The 22,657-nt window shown below is 36.9% G+C and overlaps 1 protein-coding gene across 3 annotated transcripts in view; it reads right to left on the bottom strand.

Moving 5' to 3' along the window:
- The window catches only part of Kcnh7 (potassium voltage-gated channel subfamily H member 7), a 464,734-nt gene that overhangs the window by 101,592 nt on the left and 340,485 nt on the right, over nucleotides 1-22,657 (bottom strand). The window lies entirely within an intron of this gene.

Here is a 22,657-nt window from a genome sequence, read left to right as displayed (position 1 = left end):
AAACACTGACTTTCATCTAAATTGTAATTTAAGAACTACGACTGTAAAAAATGCATGCTCTTTGATCTAAACAACTTGTGTTCAAGAAGCTGTCTCTTCAAATAAATAGAAGGAAAATGCTTATGGAACCAAGATTTGGGGTTTTTAGTAGGTGAATGGTAGAATCAAGTAGAGAAAGAGACTATATCAACATCATTCTAAATTTTGAGACTATCTCAAATCATTAATTCATCCTTTCTTTCATTCATTAAATCATTCACCTCATATTTATTGGAAACATACTATAATAGCCCCGAGCTACTTTCCATGCATACAGAAATAAAACATTCAAATTTACTTTTGATGAGCCCACATTTTAGTATGGTCCACAATATAGTGAATAAACAGCCTTTGCAGCAAGTTAAGAAACAGACATGAATGTGCTTAGTACCATGACAGAATGAGTCATAGAGACTGAAGAAGACTGAGAAGAATCTCCTAGTGTGGAATTATGTGTGTGTGTGTAAAACCTTCCTAGAGGAAAGCAATTTGGATTCACTGGAGTTCCTCAAATAGAAGTTTGCGAAAAAGGTAGTTATAATTTTGGCATGAATGTTGTAAGAATAACCACTCACTTCCTGATTAGATTTAAAGCCTGTTTCACAGTTGTAACTTAAGCAGTTATCTGAGTAAAAGCTCCATACCTTTTTAGGTCATAGGACCCATGAGAGAATCAAGTACATTTATTCAGACACAGGCACAGTAATAAATTGACCTTTAAATTTTTATCATTATGCCCACAGATAAGTGTATTTCAACCTCATTAGAGGAGCTTCTCTTTGTAGTAGATGACAATTAATATAAAGACCCAGAGCTGGCCAACATGTGAAGAATGAAAGATTGTGCTGTGCTTAGTTGTAAGTGAGACATCTATTTGACACCCCTCTTTTTCAAGGTTCAGAGACCATTCAGAAGAGAGGATGGAAAGATAATTGAAAGAACTAGAGTGAGTAGACATCTATTGTGAAATAGTAATTATGGAACAACACAGGGATGTTACACACATGAGCTCATGAGCTTGCTGTGGCTTTGACTGCATGCATAATACCCCCACGAGGTTAAGGAAACACTCTAGAATGATTGGGTTAGGGATTGGTGACATCCAAGCCTTATCTGAGACAATATTGGCAACAGGGGAAAGAGAGTCTTACCTAGCCACTGCATGGCTAAATATACCCAGGCAGATGGTTCTACACCTATGTAACACAGAAACACCACAAAGTGGATTTGTGACTATTTTTTTTAAGAGCACATGTTGAAAATGTAGACAGGATAGTGTTGTGGATTGGCCTGGTGCTGTTTGTATTTTGATGTTAATTCCATTTCCTCCAGAAGGGTTGCCGCCAACACATAGTCCATCACACACTCAGGTGATCTCACATGTAACTTTTCCCCATTTTAACTGGTCAATAAAGGCTAGAACCAATGATTGGGCAGTGGAGGGGAAAGGTGGGACTAGAGGTCTGAGAGTAGGAGTAGGTAGAGATGGAGGAGGAGGAGGAGGAAAAAGAGAAGGAAGAAGAGGAAGAAGTACAGGTAGAAGAGAAGGAGGAGGAGGAGGAGGAGGAGGAGGAGGAGGAGGAGGAGGAGGAGGAGGAGGAGGAGGAGGAAGCCTTGATGAACCAGAACCATGTGGCGAGGAGAAGCTACAAGTATCAAGAAGTCGTATAGTTGGGGAATAAGTTAATATAGTGCTGGATCTTCCCCATCTAGGCATGTAGCTTATAATTATAATAACTGGATCATGTACTTTTAATGTGGGCTTGCTGGGGTTGGAAATTCCTGCAACAAAATAGTGCCCCATATTGGGATCCATAAAGATTAATAATAAATCCCTAGCACAGGGTTGCTTCCCAACCCAACTGTTTCCATGTTTCCGAATGAAAGACACACACACACACACACACACACAACCTTTATATTTTAATATGCCTTAAGCAGCACAATAGCTGACAACTGCCTAACCTCTGTGCTGTTAGAATCTACCTCCCACCAATGATTCCAAGTTACTACTTACTAATGTCTATGTTACGTATTAGTTGCTCCTGACCCAATAGACCCAATAGATCTCTAGCTGTGTTCCCTTGGCTCCTTTACATGGTAATCCTACTGCTCTGTCCTACAAACTCCTTAGGCATGGCATCTCTCCTCCTTTCTCCTTTCCTCCTCAATGTCCAAGCCCAGGAATCCTAAATCCTCTCTCTCTCTCTCTCTCTCTCTCTCTCTCTCTCTCTCTCTCTCTCTCTCTCTCTCTCTCTCTCTCTCTCCTTCCCAGCTATTGGCTGCTGGTATCTTTATTCGCCAATCAGAATTAACTGGGGGTAGGTACCCAGAAGCCATGTGCAGACCTTCTCATGTAAACTTCTGGGGAACCCAATTAGCATTAGAATACAAGCAGCTACAGGGAGAGGCAGAATTGGAGGGAAGCAAATGGGGTTGGGTTTGATCAAACCATGTTATAGGTTCGTATGAAATTCTCATTAATAAAACATCTGAGGGCAAACCTTTCTAGACAAAGTTAACATCAGTATTAGTTAAAAATAAGCTCAGAGTATTAGTTTACAATGTTTTATAGTTTTCTAAGAACTAACTCCAGACAATAATGAGGGACTTATAATTACAGTACTATGGGATTCTTTGTATAAACTAGACACTGTGGTATAAAGACCTATATGAAAGTTTATTTTTTTCTCAATTTTCACATTAATTCTATCAAAATAAATTTTCAGTGAAGAAATTGAATACCCATGTGTTATATAAACATTCCAGCATCATAACATCGCATGGCATAATTGCGGTTAGAACTTACATTGCTTAGTTTTAAAGCCCAAGAGTTTGAAGACCATTTCAAATTAGCAGATGTCTTAACAAATGATTGACATAACCATCAGGCCTGGCAGTCCATCTGAGCTTGAGCCTCATAACCCATGTCATGGGAGGAGGGACCCAGGTTCTCCTCTGAACTCCACAAACATGCTCTGTCCACTCAGATTTTCAGCTGCTAAGGAGCACTTTGCCAGAATAAAGGAAGTTTTATTGGAATGTATGAAAATTAGTGGCTCTGACATTAAGATGATCCCTTCATGTGGTAAGCAGTCTCTCAGATGGTCTCCAGTGATTTCTCCTTCTCTTGAAATTCTGTCCTCATGAATGTAGGCTGCACTTATAGACTTGACTCTTGTGACAGAATGTAGTAGCAAAAGACACAGGGGTGTTACTAATACTAAGTTACAAATAGACAGTGTCTTTGTATTGTGCATACTCTCTTACTCCATCTTTGCCTCCACAGTAAAAGGAAAGTGGTGAGAGGAAGCCCTGGTGGAAATCCCAAGGACAACATATAATATTTCTAAATCCTAAAACCGTAAGTGAGAATGGAAAAAGACCCTTTCCTAATTTATTCTAGAGATGTCCATAGTTATGACCAAGTTTATTGCAGCCATGACTTACAGATACCTTGTCAGCCTTGCAAAAGACCTGGAGTGACCCACAGCTATTCCCAAGGAAACTTGTCTTCAATTCCTGACCAGAGGCAGCAAATGCTTATTGTTCCAGACATTAAACCTGAGCTTAATTTCTTACTCAACAATAGGTCCTTGATGTGTCAAAACTTTTGTCCAATCATATATACTACGGAGATCCCTGGAGACAACTTAGTGTATGTGTAGTATGATGACACTGTCTAATTATGCCATTTACATACTACTGAAGCAAGTAATATCCCGGATAAGATTGCTCTCTCTAATTGACAATAAAGCCCTAATGAATTCAAATCGCCTCAGAGTAATGATCCTTTTTTCCCCTCACAAAAATGTATTTCTGGTATTTCTAGGATATTTTTGGAAACTCTATAGCAAGCTCTCATGCCATCTATCTTGGCACCAAGCCAGCTACTCAGGCTTCCATATCTATTCTCTATCAGATTGTTCTTCACTCTGAATATCAAGCTTTCTTTAATCTATATCACGGTGTGCCTGTGCATGTGAGTGTGCATTTGTGTGTGGTGTTTGTTTGTGTATGGTGTTTTGGGACTGTGTGTATTTGTGTATATGTGTTTGTGTGTGAGTGTTTACATGCACATGTGTGTGTAAGAAACTACAGTTCTTACAATATAGCTGTTATTGTAACACATACAGTAGAGCTAAGACTGTTGAGATATATACAGCAAGTGTTTTAAAAAACGGCAAGATTATAATGCACTTCTATAGCTGAAATTCATGACTATATAGGATATTTATACTGCTTAAATAAGTACCTTTCACTGTGAATTTTTCCCTCAAATCGTAGACAAAGAAGAAGGCAATTTTAAAATGGAGTCCTTGTAGTCCCCCACCCACCCTTGATGTGTGCTTTCTCGGGCTCATGAGTCATGGCTGTGTGCATACAGTTGGCTCAGATGAGCTGGCACCCTTGAAACAGCGGCAGCTGCACTAAACAATTACCAGCCTCTAACTGAGAAAATTTCCCATGGGGGACAAAGAGCCAGCTGGGCATTGCTGGTGCTTGTCTGGTGGACGTTTGTTAGTTTGTATGAACACTAAAATTCCCAGGGCATCAATCAATGGGTGAGATAATTCCACCAAGAATACACTAGCCCTGAAGAGCTGCAACTGGAGAAGACCTTTTGTGGGGAGCAGTTTGCCTTCAGTGAGGCAGACTGGGAAGGCTGTTCCAAACATCCAAAATCTGGATGAAGCCTTTGGAATATTGCATCTCATTAGGAAGTCTGCCTCCCATTAATGAAACTCAATTAATCAGTCCTTAGTTTTTTCAGTATAGTAACTTGTTGAAACAATACTCCTAAAATGTCTGATCCAAATTATACTGGAACTCCACACATAGAACAGACTTTCTGTATTAATCTTGTGATGCAGATTTGTTATAACAAAGGGTGTAGCAAAATATTAATATTTGCTTAGTATTACTGTCAAATAATACCTCGGGTCACTTTAATCTATTCAATATTTCTAAAACCTTCATTATATTAGAATTACCATTTTCCTTATTAAGAAGACAAATGATAAAATAAGGTGATTTTTTTTTGCAGATTTTATATTTTTAATGTTATGTATATTTAAAGTAAAAGTTATAAATCTTAAACTAATGAAAGTTTTTTTTCCCAGTTCATTTGAAATTACTCCCATTTTACCAAGCAATATATCACTTGCTCTTTACAGTTAATAGCATAGGTTCATTAGGGCACTCTATTAAATACACTTTTAGAAATATTTAAGCATACCTAATCTTGAAATAATTGATGGTACAACTGTTAACCTCATTATGATTTTTACTAAGTAATGATGGTGGAACACAATGTTTCATTTCCTTGTGAGCTGAAAAGAGAATATCTTCTCAGGGAATATTTTCGAGTTAGAAGATACACAACATGAGATCCCATTATCACGGTAGAAATACAGCTTTGAAGATGTGAAAATGGTTTATGCACAAAAGCATAAACCACACTTGCAACATTCCTTTATTATAGCAGTAAAAAATGCTCATGGGTTCAAAACAGACCATCAGATTTATTTATGTTTTTAGTACCTCGGAACTTTAGAAACAAGATGTCTAGAATTTGAATGGACATATAAACATTGTCCCTGAATGGCATTATTATACCTGATTTTTATGCAAAACTGTATTCAAGACAGCAAAAAAGAAGTAGGGGATTCTTACGTGGCCCCAAGCAACTGTTAACTTGTAAACCCTGGTCATTCTGGATAGTCTGCAGAGTTCTCAGTGTGACCTCTTTGAGTTGACTCAGCCTGAAGGATACCTCAAGCCTTGCATGTCAGAAGTGCTCAGAGCACAACAGGCCTTCAAAGGGGGGAGCACAGCAGAGAAATGCCAAAGGTTGCAGAGCTCTTAGTGTACAGACTGACTGGCTGGCACTCGACCAGCACCTGCCACTTCACTGCAAACATCCCTGCCTCAGGGAGAAGTCTTGAGTAAACAAAGCAAACTGAGTTTGTATTCAGTAGGCATCAGAGAGAGCATGGGGGAAAGAGGGAGTGTTTTGCTTTTTATTTTCTATCTAGAGCTAAACCATCTCGGTCATTTCCATCTTCACAGAGAAAAATACACAGAAGAAAAAAATTAAGTGGTGCCAAACATTTTGTTCTAATTCTTTTTTTCTGTCTCATGTTGCTTGAAAAAAATTACTATTTTGATTTTGTGTGAAATGCCATAATTGATTTAGGAAGTCACTTAGAGTATTTCCATGGAGCTTTAAAGATAGCAGAGGAAGGCTTCCGAGGGCTGACCACACAGACTTCATCACTATCCCGAAATGATTTATCAGGTTTAAAGGAACCATAGTTCAGGATATGGCATATCACTGTATGAATTTGCCTCAGATTAAGAAACATTCTTTAGGAAGCAAGATTAAAGATGCACTAGGCTGGAAATGGTGATGATACACATACGTGGAACTAGACAATAGAGAGTGTGCACTGGGTAGGGACTTGTATTTTCACAAAATAGAAATAATTGTTTTGAACTCTGAATCATAGCTTTGACAATGGAAAGTTAGGCTACTGTAAGAAACTTTGACCATACATTTTGCCAGTTACTAACTATTTCTTCCCACTTAATAATTCTTGACAGTAATATAAAGACATCTGGAACCAAAACTGGACTTTCCAACAAGTAGCTAAGACCTGTTTAAGAGCATAGAGGATCATGAGTTACTTCACTGGTTAGCTCGTTGTAGATTCAGATTCAATTTGTGGCATGGCATTTGATATCATTTTGTAGTTATCACAGTATAAACCTGGTAAATCAATCCTGAAAGATATTTTGTCGGTGTCTGATCTCATGGTCAACTTTCCCATAATGTCGTCTGTAAGTTCTCTTTTCTAGTACATATTGATGACAACAGGAGACAGAAACTAGTCAGGCTATTTAGGGACAAAGACCATGATTCTTGGCAGAAATATCCTCAGTTTTTTTCTGAATAGAAGCCAAGGCTGCCAGAGGGGACCCTGGTTCCTGCTCTGACATGATGCAATTTTCCTCTTCTTTCACATCACTTCGATGAGCATCACAGCTCAAGGGATCCATGTGAAGGTGTGACAGAAGCTGAGTGGCTCATGGACATCGAGTGAATGAGCTGAATGGACTCAACTCATTTCCTCATGCCTCATGCCCATTTATACCATAAGTCTTAAGAAAAGCCTCTCACCAGCAGCTCAACTGTCATCTACTTCAGAGGACTCATTCTGCTCTAAAAGAGATTTGCCCATTATCTATATCATCTCTATCTCTATCTCTATCTCTATCTCTATCTCTATATCATCTATAACTCTATCTATAACTCTATCTAAAACTCTACCTATCTATCTATTTATCATCTATCATCTATCTATCTATCTATCTATCTATCTATCTATCTATCTATCTATCTATCTATCTATCTATCTATATCTTCCAGCTATGCTCCTACAACAAGACTTCATTCTCATCTCTCCCTTGTGTGGCTCATGACTTCATTCTCTGAAATCACAAGACAACAACACTGTCACCAACTCTGTAAGTTTCATGTGACCATGGATATACTGTACTCTAGCTCCCAAGATAAAGCTTACTTGAGTCTTGCCTCGCTTATACTCAAGGGTTCCTTGCCCCGTTTCCATATAAAGCATGTCACAGAATGTGCAGAATATTTTCAGACCAACTCACCATCTGGATTAATACAAATACCAAATTGCAAAAGTCTGAACGAGTGAAGTGTTAAGGCTTTATTACAGTTGTATTGTCTTACCTTCCTATTCAATTTGATGCCACTGAATCATGATCCATTGAAGTCTCTGGCACTAATTTAATTTCCGACCCTCTGTCTACCACTGGCATGAGGTAGGCCCTTGGGCAGTTTAAGCTCCTGACCTACTTGAGCATTTCTTTTGTGCTCTGGAAGGTATCACAGTTGAGAAATCACTTTAAACTCTAGAATAGTCCGTTAATCATTATGGCTCCCAGGGCTTTCTTGGTGCTTTTGAAATGGAAGTAGAACCGACACAAATAAAACACATGGGGAACTTTTATTGCAGAAATCATGAGGGTGGGTCAAGACGAAATACATTCTAAGTTTATGTTTGTAGCAATGGCTCAATTATTGGAAAATTATTTTTCTGATAGAGAGCCTAGTGCCCTCTGTTAGAAGGGGAGAGTGATTCTCCACAGGGCCTCTGTTACACTATCGAAAAGGGCATTGGGATATTTAACTCATATTAAATGCTTGTTGGTGCGTTGAACTAACCATACCTTTTAAAACAAACAGTTCCCATCATTTGTTAGCTAAATATGCATAGTAGTAAGCTTTAGCCCATGATATTGGAATATCAGAGTTTGAATTTCTGTTGAGGTGGAAGGTTTATGAACTTTGCATATTCTTTGTTCTTTGGGTTTTTTTTATTTGTTTGTTTGTTTTTGTTTTTGTTTTTGTTTTTGTTTTTTCGAGACAGGGTTTCTCTGTGAAGCCCTGGCTGTCCTGGAACTCACTTTGTAGACCAGGCTGGCCTTGAACTCAGAAATCCGCCTGACTCTGCCTCCCACGTGCTGCAAAGGCTTGCGCCACCACAGCCTGGTGAACTTTGCATATTCTTATAGGTTTCAAGTAAGTATATGAATTTATTGACATGAGTAAGGGATCAGTACATAAAGCAGAACTAACGATCCAAACAAGAGAATCATTAACTTTCATAATTTCAGCCTAATTTCTTTTTCAACTTTTATAAACAAGAAGCTATCCTCTTTCGTCTCTTAGCCAAAAGAAACTTGAGGAGGAAAGACTTACAGAAGCTTACAGCCTGGCATTGGTGGAAATCAAGGCAGTAAAGCAAAGTAGAAACCTGGAGGTAGGAACTAAAGAAACTGTTGCTACTTACTGGCTTCATCCTCTACAGCTTGCTCAAACTGCATTTTCATGCCACCCAGGACTACCTACCAAGGGATGGCACTACCCTGCATAGACTGTTCCCCCTACAGCACTGTTAATCAAGAAAATGCCTCACATATTTTCCCACAGGACATTCTGATGGAAGAACATTCTCAATTGAGAAATAAAATTTGTTAGACTTCTGTATACTGATGGACTAAGTATTCAAAAAAATTATTTGAAGAGACTCAGTAAGTTATTTGTCTCTACTCCACCTACTCCCTGTGTATGTGTGTGTGTTTGTGTGCATGTGTGTGTATGTTTGTGTGTATGTGTGTGTATGTATGTGTGCATGTGTGCATGCATGTGTGTGTATGTGTGTGTGCATGTGTATGTGTGTGTGCATGTGTGCATGCATATGTGTGTGTGTGTGTGTGTATGTGCGTGTGTGCTGGTTATGATTACATCACTGGAGAGTGTGACTGGATGTCAAGAGCTAGAGAGAAGTGACTTTTCTATTCACTTGGATGAGCTTTTATTGAAGGCTTGTCAAGATTCCCCACCAATGACCTTCCTCTCTTGACTTTTTTTTTTAAAGAGCAAACCTAAGTGCAGACATATTTTTGAGATAAGTGGAGGAACTTATTTTAATTTCTACTTCATGTCAATGTCATCCTGGATAGTATTGGAAGGTTTGGAAAATTTAACCTGATATTCTGTAGTGAAACATCTCTCAAAGGATCCCAGCATTTCCCAAGATTTTAATGAAGCTATTTTAAGACATTAGGAAAGAAAAGAAAACCTGTAGTTGAAGGCAGACACTAAATTAAGTACTAAAACTGAGTTCACTTTACTTAAAATAGGAATTCTGCTTTTCAAACACAAGGCATATTGAAATACTACTATTTAAATAGATATGTATGCTATGTGCACAGCTTCTTAGTGGTCTGAATGCGGCCTGCATTGTAAATAGTTCAATGTTCAGTAAACAAAGGCAGCCCAATAAATTCATAAATGTGATTTGAATTTTGAGAAATACTAATTTTCTCAGAGAAGACTGATTTACTTAACTCCTGAAGGTAAAGAAATGCTAATTTGACAGTGATATTAAATGTACCTAAAGAAGGTGGAGACACGGACAACAGAGAGCCTGTCAACAGAACTAAAAAGCTTTTCTCTTGAACTGTATCTTTCCTTTTACTTGTTAAATGTTCCGTCCTTTTTCCACATTCCCTTGAATAAAAAAATTTGAGTTTCTCCTTCTAGATGCAAACATATCCCACTGAGAATAAAATCCTATTTTTCATGCAGGTTTTTATATGAAATGCTTCAATCAAATTAGCAGCCTTAGGGAAACACAGATTTTTTTTTAAAATTACAATGGGAAGCCAGACAAAATTCCAACCTGGAAAGAGGAAGAGGGTATGAGGTACCATTCCTAGCTAAGGAGCTATTGGCAAGTGATAGATACTGGATGATGGAAGGTGCCAGTTGAACTGAACAGGCTTAGAAACAAAACCAAAAAAACATATCTGAGTACACATAGGGAATGTATCTTGGAGGAGCTAGATGCTGAATATTATCAAATGGTTAGAAAGTACACTTACAATTCACTAAGTTACTTTAAGACATCTAGATAATCTATCAGGAGGCCATGTGTAAGGACGGGATGTGTTGGAGAGAAAAACCAACATGGAAGTGTGTTATTTTGTAGAGCAAGGAGTTTCTAAGGGTACCAGAGAAGGAAACAGGAAATCAGAAATAGAAACTTGGTCCAAAGAGTAGCTCTCATTTGCTACCTTTTCCAAAGTACCTCCAATCACTCATTCTGAAAATCTCAGCTTTGCATTCTCCCTGCTGAGGCCTACATTAGGCTAGAGTCTTCCATCTTCTTCCCTTCTTCATGGTTCACTGTGAATACCATTTCCTCTGGCACTCTAGACTAAATTTTTCTGTCTGTTCATGAGAGTCTACTCTGTCTGTCAAACTATAACTTTGTTTTGCTTGGACATATGTTCTTTTACTCTTTCTATTTTTGTCTAGTCAACTAGATGGCATTGGTTTGTTTGTCACACCGCCGTAACCATCATTTACAGTGAAACACCTTGTTTGGAGAGAACACTCTAGAGACAGCTAGACTCTGTTTTGCTCAGGAACTGAAACTAATGATTCATTGAGTGTCTATAATGGGGAAGATTTTTGTACTATCTTACAACCTAAAAATATACAAAAAGATAGAATGGACAATGAAGAGGATTGTTGGTCTTGTATCATACATTTGATAACAAAAGGAACCTTAGGCTTAGCTTACTATTCTCCTAAAAATAGGTTTATCTAATATGCTTATAAAGAAGAGTGTTTTTGCTAATTTTATGACTCACCTCACTGGTAACAAGAATGTAAGGACAGAATCAATAAAGTCATCAGCAGAAGTAACTTATATGCCTCTTATTGAGTCTACTTATTATAATTTAGTAAAGATTATATGAATAGAAATATGATTTTATTACTTTACCTTTATACTTTCCCATGATTTTCAAGACTATACTATGCACTATGACACTGTAATTATTTTAATTATTCATTGATAAATGAGAACTATGTTGAGTTGTTTGGGCTATGTGTATAAAAAGTATTATGACAAACTTGACAGAGGTTTTCACAAGGCCTCAACCCTAGACAAAGAACTACAGACAACTAAGTCAACCTGGGTACAGGAGAGGTGGCCTTCCTATAGAAAAGCACAACAATTGATTGTTCAGTGTTAAATGGTCAGACTTGAAAACACATTACAGGTAGCATTTTATAGACTTAACAGTTCATATTTAGAAACATATTTTGAATGAATGTGTATGGGATTTTGTGTGTGCATGCATGCATGAGTTTGTGTGTGTGCATGTATGTGTGTATGCATGCATGTGCATGCAATATCAATTAGTGAAAATATAAAAGAGACCATGATATTGAAAGGCAAGAGTGGGAAGGAATGTATCAAAGGATTTATAACAGTTGTTCTCAACCTTCCTAATGCTGTGACCCTTTAATACAAGTCCTCATGTTGTGGGGACCCCAAGCATAAAATCATTTCATCCCTACTTCACAATTGTAATTTTGTTACTATTATGAGTCATAATGTAAATATCTGATATGTAGGCTATCTGATATCTGACCTCTATGAAAGGGTCCATTTGAGACACATGTTGAGAACCACTTGTCTAGAGAAAGAAAGGAAAGGGATGAACATAATGGAATTATATTATAATCTCAAAAATTAGAAAGGAATGGCACCCCAGAAATTAAGTTATCTCCAAATTATAATCCCATAACTCAAGGTATTGATAAGGAAATAAAAATGATTCAGCATGTATATAAATACAGGTAAATTCCCTAATAGGATTTTATCCATGCATTTACCTGTTTATTTCCCATAATTATCACTCTCTAGCCATCTACAAATAGATATAACATATCATGGGTATAAGTTGTAGAAGATATGAAATTGAAAGAAAATTCTTTGGACACTGGAAATTTGGTACAAACTGTGAAGCTTGCCAAATGTACTTGGATCTAGACCTCAGAAATAGGACAGATTTGATAGAGAGAAGGACATGATGTTGTTAACCTAACAATAAACAACACCCAACGTTGTAGTCATCCCATCATCAGAACAAAGGTCAAAGGAGACTGTTGGACCACTCTAAATTTTTGTTGATGAGGAGCCAGAGGGTAGTGACAGGCAAGAGAGATGGACAGGCTGGGTCATGTAAGAAAACTTTGAGGTGAGATAGATGTAAGCATCCTCTTCAGCATGTGTGTATGTTTGATTATTTTTCAGGACCACAAGAAGAATTGATGCTACATGCTACATTAAAGTGGGTTCAAGTGGGTAAAAGTTATACAAAGTTTAAATAAAGTTAAACAAAGGAGTTAACCTATTATTTAAAATAAAAAAGCTGTGTTGGGAATAAGGGCTGCAAACAATGCTAATACTTGGAAACAGCCACATTAAGTTTCCTGGTTGAGCTAGATTCAAGGTGCACCAGGTCACTCAGGCTAAGCATTAAACCAGAGCAAGAGAAGAGAATGGTATTACTGGTGTGTGGCGTTTCCTATGGCTACCGAACCCTGGGAAATTGAAAGTGTTTCAGAAGTAGGTTCTACTAATCTTCACACATTAATCTGGAGTCTTTCCTTCGATACTGGATAGCTATATGTCTAAAACAGTTTCACTATAAATTTTAACATCTGTACTTGATACTTTCAGGGATGTTTTCTGAATGCTAAATGTCAACTGAATATAATTACATTCTGGCTATTAGCAAGTTAATTTTCACCTGTTGTAACTGAAAATTCCAGGAACTGTTATGCACCAGTAATTATGTTCTGAATTTATTTTCTGGGGCTGAAGAGGGAGATGGGATCTTAATTAATAAGGAATTAAGTGTTCATAAACTAAGGAAATGAAAGTAAAATGTTATAGAGTGAATGGCAATCTCTCAACTATGATCTCAAATTTCATTCTGGAATTTTATATTTCTTTCAATCAGCTAATTTAGTATTTCTATTGGGTGGGAAACAGATGTGGATATTAAACTAATTTATTCGTATGGTGTGGGGTGATTCTCTTCTTGGCAGTGAGCTGTATCTAAGAAGATTACTCAATGAAAGAAAAGGGAACCAGGAATCCACTTCCACTTCAGAGTTTATTCTCTTGAACTTAAACAGAAAGCTATGAGGGTTACAAATGGAAAAGGACCCCAAATGAGGGACTGGATCCACTTCACTCCACCCATGACTCTCCTTTCTTCCCTAGTGATGCTAAGAGTAATTTTGTTTCTGACACAAATTCACTTTGAAGAATCAGTTTTTAGGAAGATATTCAGACCATCATGAACACTGTCAGTAGTCTATTTGTATTCATTGTAGATAACCAAATATAAAAAGTGATATTGACTCTTTTTTTCATATTACTTGGTTGAAGCTTTAGTCTCCTGACCCCATAACTTAATTGAAATGAGGATGTATGACATATAAAACCAAAAATTAAATACATTATGTTACAGAACACATATAAAGTACAAAGTTGCAATTGACAAGTGGACAATATCATTACTTTTCAATTATTTTCAGATAATAGGTTGTGTTGACCAGAAGGAAGTTATACTCATGCTTTGCAAGATGCCTTTTCAGTTAACTTTGTACTGAATTCTCATGTCCATGCTGACTAGTTACTAAAACTAAAGGCATCATTGCATTTACCAGGAGACATTTGTTCAAGTGTGTGGGACAAAGAGAAGTCTTTATTTAAAATACAAAGTGAGTTAGTAATATCTGATGAGAGGGAGAAAGGTAAGGAAGGAGAAATGGAGGGAGGAGAGAGAGGGGAAAAGAGAATGGAATTTTAAGCACTTCAGGTGTTTGCAAATAGAAAATTTAAGGGTGAGAAACCACTGATTTTCCGTAGAAGTTTAAGAGCAATGGACACAGTTTACAGGGCACAGATCATATTTCTAGAACAGTGTGGATCAGCTGAGGCAACAGTTGGCAGTCAAAGAAGTGGCACCAGTGTTTTTATTACATTTATTTGATTCCCTTTTGGATTCTGTTTACTCAATATTACTCAGCTTCAGTACTCTGCCCTAAACTTGCTCCTGATGTGGTATGTGGACTTGTCATATAGGTTGCATCTCACATACAACAAAGATCCATGGATACAAAGGACTAGACCTAATGGATGGCTGTTTTGCCTTTTATCTTTTTGTCACCATGGAAAATAAATGGAAGACCAACAAATCAGGAACAGAGACAAACTGGAGTAGGAAATACCTCAAACCACAATCTATTCACCTTTACCAATATTATTAAAATGACGCTTTTAGTCCCATCAACACATATCACTGAACAGTGAAGTGGACACAGAAAGAAGGAGTCATCTCTCTAGCCTCTATAGTCAGCATGTCAGCTTTCACCATGGTCTTCTCATAAAGAGGTTTAAGATGCTTGTCCCTCTATCAATTATTCTGTTTCACATATTCTATTTTCTCTTTCTACTTCAGAGTCTACAGTAATAAATTTCAAACACACATGTACCTGTAATAGGAATATTTAAGACAGAGAAGGAAATGTTATTTTTGTCTATGTAAAGAATGTGAAACTACTGTCTTTGGGAAGACTGTACAGAACCCAGACATAGGCAAGCTATCCCATGCTTCCTAGATGGGCTGGTGGTACCAACAGCTCTGAAGTTGTCTCTAGGGATAGAACATACACAGTGTTACTGAAATGAGAACTGATGTTCCTTTTAATTTTTATTCAGAGATGTTGTAAGAGCAATATCACAAGGTTGTATGGCTCACCCTTTTTGTTGGAAACCACATGAAGAGATAAACTGCTCAAAACAATGGAAGATGCACAAAATGCAGCCGTCTGCCAGATTCTCTTTTTGGCTTCAACTGTAGGACAAAGAGTGGGCTATGCCTGTGTTTCCCAAGTTTGTCTTATTTTAATAATATGGAAGTGGATGTTACAAAGAAGAGAAAGCTCCTTTAGAATTAAGAATCTTCAGGCTCCCATCGCCATTAAATACGTATACGGGAGAAGGATGTACAGAGAGGAAGGTAGAGGGGCTATACATGATTTCTTTGACACAAAAATCTCAAAAAACCTCTGGGTCAGAGAAGTTTAAATTTCTGTAAATTTTAAATTATCTATTTTTTAAAATGAATTATTCAGCAACAGTCAAGTTTTGGAGGTAATTGTGATCTCATCATAGATTTTTCTTCTGGAAATGAGGTCTTTACAATGGAGAGAAATACAATTAGGAGAAAGCTATATTAATACCAGGATCACCAAGAAGCTTCCGACTTCAATTGTTTTACTCTCCTATTTTAGATTTAGACATATTTATTTATGTGGACTCACATTTTAAATCAAACAATAGTTCATGGACACCTAACATTTTGAGTCATTAGCTATGTGCTTGGAAATACTATCTATGCTCTGGGATGTTCTCATCTGATAATAATTTTTAGCTTAGTCCTCATCCCATGAAACATGGAAAACCAAACTGCCCAGTCTGCTCTCCTGCTCTCAATAGGTAATTCTCTTTGAACTGTGCTTGTCAAAATCCCTACATTACAAGGGCAAAAGAGCAGAGAGCATTGCCTCTGCACTTCCTTTCTATTCTAGGATCCGACTTTCATCTCAAAGCTCACGGTAACTGGAGGGCAGAAGGGGATAGAAGAACTGAACCTTCTTGGCAACAGATCCACATTTGTCTGTGCCTCAGTTGCCATGGCAACCTGACTATTGCTATGAACTCTAAGCAAAATTATTTTGCCAATTTCTCCTGACCACTCGTGTGTGTGTGTGTGTGTGTGTGTGTGTGTGTGCGCGTGCGTGTCCTTTTGCCGACCCAACTTCTAAAGAAGATGGCATTATTTTTCCCTTCTCCCTTTTAAATCTGTGAATATACAAAACCAAACAAGAGTTTGCTCTTTCTTTTTTTTTTTTTTTAAGCAGTTTTGCATGAATGCTTTACCAAAAGCTATGGCTGTTATTCACTGGTTTCCAAGATTTCATAAGGAAGTATGATTCCTTCATTATCAAAACTGCAGAAATGTGAATATTGAGATAAATATACTAAAATGAAGACATATTTTGTTAGGATAGAGATTATTAAGTGATTTTAGGCATAGATATAGGATGTAAGGAAAATAAACAAAATTAATTTGTTGCTTTAAAATTTTTTCATATTTGCTTTTTAAAAATAATAACAGCTTTACTTATATTTAATGTATGTATAATATGGTACATATGTACAGAAGATAATTACTAATAAAATATTTAGTTGCTTTTGCTCTATACATCATCATTATTTAAACGGTAGAATATATTGACTATGAGAAAAAGCTTGAAATCCTAACCTGGTATTTTTCAGTATCAAAGTTTTGAATTAACTCAAATGTAAAAGGAAAGCAGCAGCGATCGCACCTAGTCCTGGCTTACACTTAGTAAGTACTCACAGATGCTGCATCTCTGTTCATTGTACTCTATGCTCTTCTGAAAAGCCCAGATATACTGTTTTCATTTCAGTGTGCATTTATACAAGTAGTTTATCAACCATGCCCAGAATATGGAGAAAACATTGGATGGGGATTTCTGTTCTGCTTAGCCAAAGTTGATGGTATTCTATAAATAACAGAAAGATAATGGATGCAAAACAAATGTCATATCAATTGGCAGTATTCTGAAGCAATTTTTCCTCCTGTGTTGCCTTTCGATTTTAATTTGTAATTTTCTGATTATTGCTATTTCTAGCAGTTCAGGATGATCTGTTCAGTTCTGTCAAAACTTACATGATATTTAAATCTATTTAGATACAAAAAAGAGTTTAGAAAAAAAATCACATTAACCACCTGGCATAAGTATTCTGAAACTTTTATTTCATAGCTTCAAATGATGAAGAATCATTTGTTAAAATAGTGTTGGGAATTAGAATCTCAAGTACACTTTTAACTTAACAGCATTATTGAAAAACAGTGCTGCATACAAAATGCCTCTTAATGTTTAGTTCTGTCTGAAAGACTTTTTTTTTTTTATGGTTTTAGAGCTTTATTATAGAAAGGCAGGGAGAAAAGAGAGAAGGTAGAAAGAGAGAGGCTGGCTATGGCCACGTGGAGAGAGTGGGAAAGGGAGAGAGAAAAGGAGGGCTAGAGAGAGAGAGAGAGAGAGAGAGAGAGAGAGAGAGAGAGAGAGAGAGAGAGAGCGGCCATGGCCAGGTGGAGAGAGGGGCAGGGAAGGGAAAGCTTTTTTTTTTTTTTTTAAAGACTATCATTGATGAAAGTTTAGTATTTACATGAAATGAGAGAATAACAAATGGGTTATGAAACTTTGTTTGGCATATCCCAAGATGATAATTTTAAGTATTGGCTAACAGTATTAAATTAATATTAGTTTAATGTTAGCATTAAAATCCCTCCATTATAAAATCATGCTTAGTTATAAATAGCTCCTTTGAAGTCATTGGTTGAGAGTGACATATTATGCATAAATTTGTATTGTATAAATTTCAATAAAAAGTAGAATGCTTTTGTCTTTGAGCTCTTTTCTGTCAGTAATGCCAATGTCACCTCAGTTTTCATTAACTAGAGCACATGAACAAAATCCAAAACCTATGATCATGACATAAACATAGCTTAAACAGATGGATTTGAGCTTCAGCAAGTGATGAGGGAAATGAGATTCTCTGCCAAGGTGTGTTAAAGACTAAGAGAAAGCATCCAGCACTCTGTCCCTGCTTCTCTAGCCTCACTTGCCTGAGTTCTTAATGTTGTTCTAAGTATGAAACTCAACCAGAAATACACATTTAATGCATATCAAATTGCCATGATGGCTTCAGATTAGATTCAGCATGCAAAAACAGAAATAATAGAACCATGGAATGCAGTTAAGAAACTGAGGCAGTCACTTAGAAAGTCGGATGACCTCGGGTGGAAGGGGACTTCTATATTTCACTATGTGTGTCCTACAGAAATTCTTTCATGTCCCCTATGAAATGGGCATAATGGTACTGCTAACTAGTTATTATATAGATTAAACTTGGTAAGCCATAAACAGTTTATCACAGAGTCTCTGAAATAGCAAACTATTGATCACTGTCACCTCTTATTAAATTTACCATAATTTTAATTTTCATACCAATAGATACAGTGACTGTTGAACTAGAAATCTACTTTGGCTTAAAACCTACATAGATGGTTTAAAGATTACAAGAATGTTTTTTATTGTTTTGTTTTGAGACAGGGTCTCTCTACATAGCTGTGACTGTTCTGAAATCATTATGTAGATCGTGCTAGCCTAGAATTCACAGAGATCCACCAGTTATAATTCAGGTCTGCCTTTACTTGTCTCCCCAGTGCTGGCAATTAAAGTCCTGTGCCTGGTGATTATACGGACTTTTAAGTATTGACAAATTTCTTACTGTGACCTAAATCTTTCTGTGATTAGTTAAATACAATTTTCTTCAGTATATCTACAAAGAAAATCTTGAGGACTAATAATATATTTCATGCTTTCTCTAGATGGCCATGTCCTCATTCATCTTACACCTTATTTCCTGATAACATCTATGGGGATTTCCATTATACTCCTCAGAAATTCTTCATAAACAACAGACATTTTGACCAATTTTGATTTGAAGGAGACTGGAGACTCTCTTTAGCTCCTGAAAGTCATTTTATAGTACTTATCATATTTTCTCTCGCCCATGGTACTATTCTATAGTATTATATTATAGTTCTCCAGTTACTTAGTAGTACTCTCTGTCGGCATACTAGGTATAATGCTCTTATGGAATTCTACTGCATGTTTTAGCATTATACCATTGATCTGGGTTTTATACTTCTATGTTTTAGAATTTTCCCAGCATTTCACATATTTGTATTTTATGTCCACTTCAGTATCAGTGATACTGTTAATTTGAATGCTTATTTTCATCCTTCTGATGATCCACTGCTATTTGGTGCTCCTTCAACAGAGTCTCTTCTACTCCACTACATTTACATGGGTTGCTCTCATCAAAGAAAGAACTATGTTTTACTACAAGGATGATTACCACACCCATACAGACTGACCAGGGTCCTTTTCTTCTTTGGGAATCCTATGGATGCTTGAAGATAGAAAGCATTTGCCATGAGATCACCATTTGGATCATTACTAGAATGAGGGTGCATCTGGGAATCCTGCTTTTCTTAGGTGACTGGCACAGTCAAGAAGAAAGTCTGGCTAAGAGACAGGCTGAGTATAGTCTGCTTCTTTACCTCTCAGCTCTGTCATTTACTAAGCAAGCACTAGTGACACCAACAATCATCCTCCATCCTGTAGTTTCGATTTTACATGTGACACATTCCAGATTCTTATTCCAAAACACTGGAAACTTCCCAAGCCTCCGCATAACTAGGCTAACAGGTTGCATTGCTTAACTATCATGCCTCAGTTTCACCACAGGGAAGGGTTCCTTTCCTAAAACCCTCTATATCTTGTCTGTGCCTGTGATGTAATTTTTCAAACTGCCTTATAACACTATGTAATATATTTGTCTGCTTCCTTCTCCAATGTAAGGATATTTCCTATAAATCTAAATTCCCAGGATATTACATTGTATATCCTCAACAAATTCTTGTCGAATGAGTAAATAACTTCACGGGGAAAAAAAAAAAAAGATAATGGAGTGGGTACCAATAGGCCCTCTTCTGAAAGGAAACTCATCTAGTTGTGAAGAAAAACAACTGGCCAGTCAATTCTAACTCATTGTGTACAGGAGACTGGGAGACAAACAGCATGGGCAAATCCTGTTTTTGTTTGTTTGTTTGTTTTGTTTGTTTTCATTTATGTCTCATTCTGGTGATGCCTGCTATATTGTTGTTTTGCTAAGAAATATTTAAAATCTGCTGTTGAATTATTAGTGGACAAAAGCTTGGCTTCTCTGAAGAAGAGAGAGATTCTCTTATGCAAATTTATTAGCACACAAGATTGTCCAAAAAAGCCAATTGAACAAAAACTTATATATTGATCATCTTCTGACACCGACTTTTTCCAAGATTAACTAAGGAAATAAAGTTTGAGCTCATTACCCAGCTCATTTTAGTGACAGGAAGACAAAAGATGTTGCATCAAATGAATATGTAAATTTCAAAGACATCTATAGGTAAGAAATTCCCCAAACACCAGGATAGTCTCAGAATCATAGGAGAGTCTCCCGGTATTCTAATGCAGAATTAGGCTGTCTATTGACAGGTAATGTTTTTGTATTTGATCTTTGCCTGGTTTGCCTTGGCATGCTGACAATGAAGACTTGTTATTAAGTGGCAGTGTAGAACTGTTCCGAATCAGGGCCATTGCCATTTTGAGTCCTCCTTGCTTCCAAACTTCTTTGCATTTGCTGGACATTCTTATTACAAAACATGGTTAACCTCATAGCTCCCTTTAGAAGCCTGTTCCTGCTTTTTCCTGGGGAAATTTGGAAGCAAGAGGGGTATAGCCCAAATTTTTGGAAAGATGAACCCCTTTTGTTGGCCTCAGATGCATTGAGTGATAAGTATTTTCTCTGTTTGGACTGCTATTATACAGAGTTCTCTAATTGAACAGCATATATACAATGTAAATCTATTTCATTTTAGTTTTTTTAATTCTGAAGGCTAGGAACCCAAGATGATATCACTTGAAGATTTAGTGCTGGATGAAGGCACAAACATCTCTGTGTGATAACAGAATAGGACTCAGAAGCTATTTCATAGTCTTTAAACTACACACCAATGACCTAATCAATACTCAAAAGTCTCATTTTCTAACTACACAAGTGTGTGTGTGTGTGTGTGTGTGTGTTTAGGTATTTGTGCTGCTTTTAACATTGGTCAGAGAATTTTCTCTGTTGTCAATGAAAAGAGACTTTATTTTTATTTTTAATGGTGTGTATATGTATGGGAAGTAAGGAGGTACATACACACTGTTCAGTGCTCATGGAGGTTATAAGAAAATCTGGGGTCCTCTGGAGCTGGAGTTACAGGTAGTTGTATGTCATCTGAATAGGGTGTTGTGAACCAAACTCATGTTCTTTGGGAAAGCAATACATGCTCTTAACTGTTGATCCATTTCTCCAGCCATAAGAATGCTTCTCACCTGCAGTGGTTAGAGGCTAATGAAGAGACCATGCTTGTTCCAAGTGCTAATAACAAGTAACTGAGATATATGAATATATGAAACCCCCACCCAGAGGTTCAGGGGACATTGTAGTAGACAGAAAAGATGTAAGAACTGGAAAGTGGGAAGGAACACTGTGAAATGATGACCTATGGATATGATATGGTTCTTGTACAGTTAAATACATAGTTGCTATGTGGACCTGCACAAGATCAAGATCAGCAAGAACTGAAGAGCTAATGGCAGCTGATTCCTGCTAGATGAAGAGGAATCTCTTTGGGGATGTTGTCAGTAGTAGATTGCCCATGCTCCAGTGGGTCACCTCACACCCATGAGAATATGGCCAGCATTAAATGGAATCAATGGGTATAATGATGATGATGATAATGATAATTACATGAAGTGTGGAGGTATTGGGAGGGTTTCAGTGGATTTGGAGAAGAGATCAGGGATGAGTATAGTCAAGGTATATATATATATATATATATATATATATATATATATATATATGTGTGTGTGTGTGTGTGTGTGCATATATATATACACAAAATTTTCATAAATAAACAAAATATTGTTAAAATATTTATTATTATTATTGTATGAGTGTATGATATGTATAGGGGGTGGACACAAACGTGCCACAGCAGCACATAGAGCTCAGAAAACAACTTCTTGGAGTTAGTTCTCTCCTTTATTTCATGTCGTTTTGGGGGATCAAATTCAAGTTGCCTTGCTTGTGCAGGAGGATGAACCAGATATCAAATCCATAGTATTTAATAAAAAAGAAAGGGGCTCTACAAACATTTCAATGTGGTATAAAAGATACGATAATGTTGAAACCAATATATAACATTATGGAACTAAATATATAAGCCATAGAAATTTAAAAGATGAGACTTGAGATCTTAAAATACTGTACAATTATTTTGATGAAATCTGTTTTTGATAGCACTTTACCAATTAAAAAAAAAAAAGCCTAGTAAAGGATCATCTAGAACTGGACATGGTGACACAGGCCTTTAATCTCTGCACTCGGGAGGCAGA

The sequence above is a fragment of the Mus caroli genome, unplaced genomic scaffold (genome assembly GCF_978045245.1).
Source record: "Mus caroli unplaced genomic scaffold, Mus_caroli_1 scaffold_2, whole genome shotgun sequence".
Classification (NCBI taxonomy): Eukaryota; Metazoa; Chordata; class Mammalia; order Rodentia; family Muridae; genus Mus; species Mus caroli.
Note: the sequence above shows the minus strand (reverse complement) of the source record. Positions and strands in the feature narration are given on the sequence as shown.